Raw genomic sequence first — 10,383 nt, 5'->3', positions numbered from 1 at the left:
TTCACAAATGGCAATACTCAAGAGGAGAACAATATCTAATTTCTATGAGGCCAGACATTTGGGGCTGTTTAGTTTTAGATGGACCAGTGAGGATCACCTGAATCTCATGTTTTGTCCTCACCTATACTCCTAAGCTCCATCTGGAGTTCATGCTATGCTCCTCAAGCAACTGGATCATGGACTTCTCCAGCAGCACAGAGAAATGTCTTTAATGGGCACCATTGTTCTCGGCAAGGCTGCTAAAACAGATTTCTTGGGTATAGTTCATATGGCACCATTTTTCAGATTCGAAAGTTTTCCTTTTCTTATGCCACATACTATTTATTTCTCAATAATAAAATATTAGAGAGTTATTCTGTATGAATGATACAAATTGAGTTATCATGGAGCACTGGGTGTGGTGCATAAAGAATGGATCTTGGAACACTGAAAAAATAAAATAGAAAAACAAAGTTACCAAATACAATGTTGATCATTTCAAATTTATTCGTAATAGAAATCCAAAGTCACTGTTTGGGAGTAGTTTTTAATACAATATTTATACATCTTCAGTTCATGTGAAATAAATTTTTAATAATAGTTCCTGTATTGCCTTTTAGTCCGTGCAAATGATCACTAAATTTACTATCTGTTTTTAATGGCCTTTTTGAGATATACTCCACATAGTTTACAATTCATGTATTCAAATAAATAATTTAATGGATTTTAATATATAAAGCCTATGAAACAATCAACACTAGCTAATTTCATAACGTCTTTGCCACACTAAAAACAATTACATAACCATCTATAGGCACGTACGCCTCTCCATCAACATCCCCAGTGGTCCTGGGCAAATATTAATCTACCTTTTTTTTTTTTTCCCCCTAAGAAAGAGCATGCATATGTGTGAACTGGGAGAGGGGAAGGGTGGAGGTGGGGGTGGGTCAGAGGGAGAGAGAAAATCTTAAGCAGAGTAAAGAGCCAGACCTGGGCCTCAATCCCAATTTCCTGAGATCATGACCTGAGTCCAAGTCAAGAGTCAAAGACTGATGAACTAAGCTGCCATCGGGCCGCATCATCTACTTCCTTTCACTATACATTAGCTTTTCTAGACATTTCATATGAATGAATTCTACAGTCTGATATATTTGATAACTTTTTTCTTTCATTTAGCATAAAGTTCTTGGCATAATTTCATGCACATTGTGGCAAGTATCAGTATTTCTTTTCTTTATGTTGATGATTAAAATTCCATTTTATGGTTCTAGACATCTTTGTGGGTGGAAAGTGGTATCTCATTATGGCCAAGGTTTGCATTTCCTGTTACCTAAGAATGTTCAACATCTCATGGTTTTTTTTTTGGCCATTTGTATATATTTGTGGAGATAGATTTATTCAAATATTTTGTCAACCTTTATGTTGGGTTACTGTCCTTTTATTATTAAGTGATAGATGTTCTTTCTAGAGTGTGAAATCAAGTTCCTTATCAGATACATGATTTGCAATCATTTTCTCCCAATCTCTGGATGGGATTTTCATTTTGTTGATGACATAATTTTCTGTACAAAATTTTTTCATTTTGGTGAAGTCTAAGGCTGCTATTCAAAGTCACTATGGTGGGGCGCCTGGGTGGCTCAGTGGGTTAAGCCTCTGCCTTCGGCTCAGGTCATGATCTCAGGGTCATGGGATCAAGCCCTGCATCAGGCTATCTGCTCAGCAGGGAGCCTGCTTCCCCCTCTCTCTCTGCCTCTCTGCCTACTTGTGGTCTCTATCTGTCAAATAAATAAATAAAATCTTTTAAAAAAAAAAAGTCACTATGGTGTCCAAATTTCAAATAAAATATTTTGACATCTTCCACTCACAAGACTGAAATTCTTAATGATGGTCACTATTCAGGTTTTTTCTCTGTTTTGGTCACTTTATTGGATAGGCACTCTGGGGAAAGTAACTTTGAGTTATTAGTAAGGCCTTATTTCTTTGGTTTTGTTTTTGTTTTTGTTTGTTTGTTTTGTTTTGTTTTTGTAATACAATTCATTTTCTGAGGTAAATTATGCATACAATGAAATACAGACTTTTTAAGCATATGGTTTGATGAGTTTTGATAAATGCATTTTTAAGAATTTATTCATTTATTTTTCACAATGAGAGTACAAGCAGGAAGAGTGGCAGACTGAGGGAGAAGCAGGCTCCCCACTGAGAAGAGACCCCAATGTAGAACTCTATCCCAGGACCCTGGGATCATGAGCTGAACTGAAGGCAGAGGCTTAAATAATTGACTGAGCCCCTCCCCAGGTGTCCCAAGTTTGGATAAATGTATATAATCACATACAATTAACAAATTCAAGATCTAGAATACTTTCATTCACCCAGAAATTTCTGTCATGTTCCTTTTTCAGTTAATTCCCTCTGATGTAACAATTTGCCTGATTTGTATCACTGTGTTGTAGTGTTGTCTATTCTTTAACTTCATGTAACTCTAGTCACAGCATTTACTCATAGAACAAGGTACCTTTGTTCTAGAATTTAACATATTGACATGTATATCATTGGTCCACCACTTTTCTTTGCTGAAGATTATTCCATCTATCCTGTCAGACTCTGCCTTGCAGGTGCAGTGTATTGAATTTAATGTAATTGTTAAATGCTGGGGAATAGTTCATCTTACTGTAGCTTACTTTTTTGTCCTCTATACCTTATTTTAATTCTTTTATTTATTCTTCTGAGCTAGATGATTTTTTGAATATTCTATTTCCTCTTCTTCTTTACATATTTTCTTAATAATCAACTCTACTTTTAGAGCAGTTTCATGTTCACAGGAAAATTGAGCAGAAGCTATGGAGATTTCCTTCATGTCTTCTGTGAAAACATAGGCAGAGGGACAAAATAGTAATTTTTCCAACAACATAGAAATGTCCAGCAGGCACGACAAAGGGTGCTCAACAACACTCATCATCAGGAAAATGCAAATCAAAATCAAAGAGATACCACTTTATATCTGTTGTAATGACTATTTTTTTTTTAATTTCTTTTCAGCGTAACAGTATTCATTGTTTTTGCGCCACATCCAGTGCTCCATGCAATACTTGCCCTCCTTAATACCCACCACCTGGCTCCCCCAACCTCCCACCCCGTGTCCCTTCAAAACCCTCAGGTTGTTTTTCAGAGTCCAGAGTCTCTCATGTTGGAATGACTATTATCAAAAAGACAAGAGATAAAAAAATGTTGGTGAGGATGTGGAGTATAGGGATCCCATTATACTACTTATGGGCATATAAATTGATATAGTCATTATGGAGAAGAGTATAGATGGTCCTCAAAAAATTTACAGTAGAATTACCATCCATCATTCCTGCTGTAAATATATACCCAAAGGATCTGAAATCATGTTTGTGAAGGGCTACCTATATTCCTAGGTTTATGACATCATTAGTCATGGTAGCCAAAGTATGAACAAAACCTCATCCCTGACTGATGAATCAACAGAGAAAATGTGAGATCTTTATTATTCAGACATTAAAAAGAGGAAAACTCTGTCATTTGCAATAAAAAATTGTAGCTGGATGGAGCTGGAGGATTTGACATTAAGTGAAACAAGAAAGTCACAGAAATAGAGATACTGTATGATTTCACATCTATGTAGAAATGATATAGTTCAATTCACAGAAGCAGAGAGTAAAATGGCAGTAACCAGGGGCCAGAGATAGGGATAAATGGAGAGATGTTGCCCAAAGGGTATAAGGATTCAGTTATGTAGAATGAATAAGTTATAGAGATCTAATATATAGTATGGTCACTATAGTTAATCATACCATAATATATACTTGGAATTACAAGAGGATAGACCTAAATTAAATCTTATACACACACATACACATGCACATGCAATGGTAACTATATAGAGAAGATAGATGTACTAATTAGTTAAATTGTGGTGATCTTTTCACATTATATACATGTGTGTATAAAAAATCTATTTGTACATATATATATCTATTTGTACAAATATATATATATATGTATGTGTGTGTATATATATATAGATATATATATTATATAACATTTTATGTCAGCATGCCACCTTTGGGACACTAGCGGTCACTAGCTTCATAATAACCCAAAAAGCAAAAAGTAGTGAGAACATTGAAAACATGATATATTAAGGTTTTTTTCAAAAAATGATCTTTGACAGGAGGAAACTATTGGCATTAATAGTTTTCAAGGTAATTAATGGGAAACGACATTAAAAGTGAAATTGTGTCTTTTCACATTTACTAAGGATGTGGACCACTTGGGTACACTGAACGTAACAAATTTTATTTGTTATTTAATTTCAAGTTTTTATTTAGATTACAATTAGTTAACATACAGTGTAATATGAGTTCCAGGTGTACAATTTAGAGATTCAACAGTTACTGACCACACCAAATGTTCAAGACACCATGTGTACTCCTTAATCCCCAGCACCTATTTAACACATCATTCTAGCAACCTCCCCACTGGTAATCATCTGTTTGTTTTCTATAATTAAGAAACCATTTCTTCATTTGTCCCCCTCTTTGAGTTTTTCCCTGTACACATTCTTTAAATAAATAAAATTTAAACAAAAAGTTAGAAAAAATTCCACATGAGTGAAATCATATGGTATTTGTCTTTCACTGACTGACTTGTTTTGCTTAGCCTCATATTCTTTTTTTTTCTTTTTGTTTATTTACAGCATAACAGTGTTCATTGTTTTGGCATCACACCCAGTGCTCCATGCAGTACGTGCCCTCCCTATTACCCACCACCTGGTTCCTCAACCTCCCACCCCCCCACCCCCCCACCCCCACCACCCCTTCATAGCCCTCTGGTTGTTTTTCAGAGTCCATAGTCTCTCATGGTTCATCTCCCCTTCCAGTTTCCCTAAACTCCCTCTCCTCTCCATCTCCCCATGTCCTCCATGTTATTTGTTATGCTCCACAAATAAGTGAGACCATATGATACTTGACTCTCTCTGCTTGACTTATTTCGCTCAGCGTAATTTCTTCCAGTCCTGTCCATGTTGCTACAAAAGTTGGGTATTCGTCCTTTCTGATGGAGGCATAATACTTCATTGTGTATATGGACCACATCTTCCTTATCCATTCATCCGTTGAAGGGCATCTTGGTTCTTTCCACAGTTTGGCGACCGTGGCCATTGCTGCAATAAACATTGGGGTACAAATGGCCCTTCTTTTCACTACATCTGTATCTTTGGGGTAAATACCCAACAGTGCAATTGCAGGGTCATAAGGAAGCTCTATTCTTAATTTCTTCAAACTCAACACACGCAAAACACATAATCATATCAAAATTGGGCAGAAGATATGAACAGACACTTCTCCAACGAAGACATACAAATGGCTATCAGACACATGAAAAAATGTTCATCATCACTAGCCATCAGGGAGATTCAAATTAAAACAACATTGAGATACCACCTAACACCAGTTAGAATGGCCAAAACTAGCAAGACAGGAAACAACGTGTGTTGGAGAGGATGTGGAGAAAGGGGAACCCTCTTACACTGTTGGTGGGAATGCAAGTTAGTGCAGCCACTTTGGAGAACAGTGTGGAGATTCCTGAAGATATTCTTCAGTTCAGACCTTGTCATTGCAAAGGGCAAGACCTCATTCTTTTTGATGGCTGAAAAATATACCATTACAAATATATAATAGGACATTAGTTTATATATCACATTTTTATCCATTCAACATTCAACAAAAATGGAAACTTGAGCTGTGTCCATAGTTCCACTATTGTAGATAACGCTCATACAAACATCGGGGGACATGGATAACTCTGAATTAACATTTCTGTACTCTCCCAAATCAATGAATTTTTAAAACTCATGATATAACTCTGGAATACACATATTCAAATCATGTGTGCTAATCTGTTCTGTTCACTATGAGCACCAAAATTCTCTTCGTAATTCTAACTTGTCAATCCACACTACTCCTTTACTAAGAAAGCACAGACAGAGAACCAGTGGCTTCCTGCTACAGAAGCAGGTTCACTCTAACTCCATTAACTAGAGACATTCAAGTGTGTATTTCTGAATGTCTCCGGTACTTCCTTTTATTCCACTGACAAAACATAGCAGTAAATGAAATAATGTGCTTTTCTCCCCCTTCAAATAGGGTTCTACTTTTCTGTACTATAATCACAGAAAATACATTTTATCTCTGTTGTATTTTATATTCATATTTAGTCTTCACAATAGTTTTACTTCTTTCTGCCTTAGAGTTGCACTATTCTCTTGTTGTATTTCCTATATAGCTCATGTAGCTAATATAAATTAGCTGAATCTTTCTAGGCTTTTGTAATACTACATTTAAAAAATCCCATCCATAATGCTTTGATTATCCTGATAGTCAAAGGAAACAATAAGAGAAATTGTTTATGAAATAAGTGACATATAGTTTTTACAATCTTTTTGGCCTTTGGTCCACTCATGTGGAAGTTATTAAGATAAACTAATGATACACCGAAAAAAATTTCTAAACACACAAAGTTAATTCCTTTGCTTATATGTGTTCATGTGAAAGCAGAACACTTAATTTGAAGTTACTCTAGAGAGAATCCCAAATCATAGACTACAGGCCATTCTTCATTGATGGATGCTCACTGTTTGACCAGTTGTGATTGTATAAATATCTTTCTCCTTATCACCAGAGTGTAGAATGAAATGTGAGGAGTATTTCATAATCAGCAATGTCAGAATTGAGCTCACATGAAAAGTAAGAACCAGGCTGTTGATATGAGGGAAGCTCCTAGTTTGAGGGCAGAAGTACAGAAAAAAGTAAGGAAATCAGGTGCATTGTAGTAGAGTGCATTGGTCAAATGAGGATACACACCATTGTATTTAATAACTATACAGATTATGGAATCAAAAAAAAAAAAAAAAGAAAAGAAAACCTCAATTCATCTCTTGCTTTCTGAGGTAGTTGTGATATGCCATAGGTTTTTCATGGCGTTTTTCACTTCCGCATTCCTCAAGGTGTAGATGAATGGGTTGAGAAAAGGGGTCCCAATAGTATAAAATACGGCCACCATCTTGTCCATGGGGAAAGTGGTTGGGGGGCGTGTGTATATGAATATACATGGACCGAAGAATAAGATTACTACGATGATGTGAAAAGTGCAAGTAGAGAGAGCTTTTCTCCTTCCTTCTGCACTGTGATTTCTCAGGGAATGCAAGATGACAATGTATGAGATCATCAGAATCACAAAACTGCTTGAGCAAATAGCCCCACTGTTAGACACCAACAGTAGGTTGATCCTATAGGTGTCCATGCAAGCAAGTTTCAGCAAGGGTTGCAAATCACAGCAGTAATGATCAATCAAATTGGGTCCACAGAAAGGCAGTCTCAAGGCCAGGATAATCTGGGATATAGAATGGATCAAAGACCCTATCCATGCAAGAATAATAAGGACGGTGCAGACCTGTCGTCTCATGATGGTTTGGGTAATGTAAGGGCTTACAGATGGCCAGATAACGATCAGCGGCCATGAGGATGAGCACAAAGATCTCCATAGAGCCAAATAAATGTAGGGCAAAGACTTGAATCATGCACTCATGGTAGGTTATGAGTTTTTTTGCAGAGAGTGAATCCACAATGAGTCTGGGGGCTGTGGAAGTTGAGAAACAGGAATCAGCAAGGGACAAATAAAATAGGAAAAAGTACATGGGGCTCCCAAGTGTCCTGCTGGACTTGATGGTCACAATAATCAGCAAATTCCCTACCATGGTTCCCATATAAAAAATGAAGAAGATTACAAATACCATTTTCTGTCTCATGGGATTTTGGGTCAATCCTAACAGAATGAACTCAGTTACACTGTTATTCTGTTGCATTATTTCAGGCAAAGTGGAGAAATGGAAGGTTAGAAATAATCTATTATGAAATTACTACTCCATTTGGAGATCAAATCCATATGATCACGGATATGTCAATTACCAGTGTGTAATCCCTTATCTTCTGTGTTGTTTTCTTCTGAATAAGGTGGAAATCAAAATATTTACTCACAATCTGTTCACTGAGTGCTTATGGAAACAACAAAACATATCAATAATAAAAGAGAATGTGATTCCTCAGACATAAAGGTGGAAATCAAAATATTTACTCACAATCTGTTCACTGAGTGCTTATGGAAACAACAAAACATATCAATAATAAAAGAGAATGTGATTCCTCAGACATAATCAATATTAATTTAGGGAATTGGTATGAAACAGTATCTTTCTGAAGTGAATGTCTTTCTTCAGTTTACAGAAGGACCTATTAGTACAGGATGTTGCCAAATGGAGAAAACTCATGCATGATTTACATAATGTTCTTTCATACTTTTTGAGCTTTGTAGTTCAGTTCTGAAGTATCTTCTAGTAAGTATTCGGAACAATCAAGGAATGATGTAGAAACTTCTGATAGTGTTTTCCGTAATGACACCTAAAAGAGAGATAGAGATGAGAGAGAGGGAGAGAGAGAGAGAGAGAGAGATAAACAAACAATATTTTAGCTGTGAACATTCAGTCATTTGGTCCAGTCCATCATGAAATTTATTTTAATCTATCAGCTTGACTGTTTATTTCCTGTTCTTTAACTCACAATAATTTCCAGTTGTTTACAGTTTTAAAATCTGTTTCTATCATAAACTTTTTTTTCTTTTTTTTTTAATTTTATTTTAATTATTTGACACAGAGAGAGCTAGTGAGAGTGGGAATGAAAGCAGGTGGAGTGGGACTGGGAGGTAGAGAGAGAAGCAGACCTCCCACCGAGCAGGAAGCCTGATGCAGGGCTTAATCCCAGGACCCTGGGATCATGACCTGAGCTGAAGGCAGACTCTTAACATCTTAGCCACCCAGTCATCCCTGCATGACAGTGTCTTTCACAGAGAATAAATTTTTAATTTTAGTGAATTCCAACATATTAATTTTTTCATGGATCACTCACCTCAGATGGTAACAAAAATGTACCACCAAACTCAAGATCATCTAGATTTTTTTTTTTTCATTTTTATATTCTATTATGTTGTTCAGAGTTACATTCTTCACTTTTTTAATATGTTAATGGGTCTTTCAGTATATATTTTTTAAGACATAAAGAGTGACTGAGACTAAAATGAAGGATAGAGAACATTTGGCATGAAAAAATATAGTTTTGTTTTTTTTTTAATTTCATGCTATTTTTAGTACCAGGTATTTAGAAAATGAGCTAAGAAAGCTTCAAGTCATAGCTGAATCTTTTCAATAGAATTCCTGGAATCTATTTTCTGGAGTATCCCATACCCTGGCTTCAGTAAGAGGAGATAGAAACAAGAAGGGAATTAATATTTATTTATAGATACTAAACATCAGAATAAACCTTCACCATCCAAAAGAAATGAAATCGTGCCATTTGTGATGACGTGGATGGAACTAGAGGGTATCATGCTTAGTGAAATAAGTCAATTGGAGAAAGACAACTATCATATGATCTCCCTGATATGAGGACATGGAGATGCAACATGGGGGGTTAGGGGGATAGGAGAAGAATAAATGAAACAAGATGGGATTGGGAGGGAGACAAACCATAAATGACTCTTAATCTCACAAAACAAACTGGGGATTGCTGGGGGGAGGTGGGGTTGGGAGAGGGGGAGGGGGTCATGTACATTGGGGAGGGTATGTGCTATCATGAGTGCTGTGAAGTGTGTAAACCTGGCGATTCACAGACCTGTACCCCTGGGGATAAAAATACATTATATATTTATTAAAAAAAAAACAAAAACAAAAACAAAAAACTGGAAGGGGAGGCGAACCATAAGAGACTATATACTCTGAAAAACAACCTGAGGGTTTTGAAGGGGTGGGAATGGGAGGTTGGGGGAAACAGGTGGTGGGTAATAGGGAGGGCATGTATTGCATGGAGCACTGTGTGTTGTGCAAAAACAATGAATACTGTTACACTGAAAAAAAAATAAATTTTTAAATTAAAAAAAAAAAACACCTTCACCATCCTACTTACATATATTTTCCAAACGGTACCACAATAAAATGCTTAAGTGCCAAGGTATTTAAGTATATTTACATCATGTATTACGAGAAAAGCACAATTTTGTCAAATATAAGTGGATTTCAGAGATCAATCTTTTAAAACGCATTGAATAGTGTGCCTGGATGTCTCAGTCATTTGTGCCCCACTCTTGATTTCCACTTGGGTTGTGGTCTCAAGGTTGTGTATCTCTCTTTCTCTCTAAATAAATAGAATCTTTAAAAAAAATGAAAATGGGGTGCCTGGGTGGCTCAGTTGGTTAAACGGCTGCGTTCGGCTCAGGTCATGATCCCAGTGTCCTGGGATCGAGTCCCACATCGCATCTGGCTCCTTGCTCAGCAGGGAG

At 36.4% G+C, this 10,383-nt stretch overlaps 1 pseudogene; it reads right to left on the bottom strand.

The window, feature by feature from the left end:
* Positions 1-6,927: 6,927 nt before the first annotated feature.
* Positions 6,928-7,861, bottom strand: LOC123949305 (annotated as a pseudogene).
* Positions 7,862-10,383: the final 2,522 nt, after the last annotated feature.

Source organism: Meles meles, chromosome 8 (assembly GCF_922984935.1).
Source record: "Meles meles chromosome 8, mMelMel3.1 paternal haplotype, whole genome shotgun sequence".
In the NCBI taxonomy this organism is placed as follows: domain Eukaryota; kingdom Metazoa; phylum Chordata; class Mammalia; order Carnivora; family Mustelidae; genus Meles; species Meles meles.
This window is presented reverse-complemented; position numbering and strand designations above follow the sequence as displayed.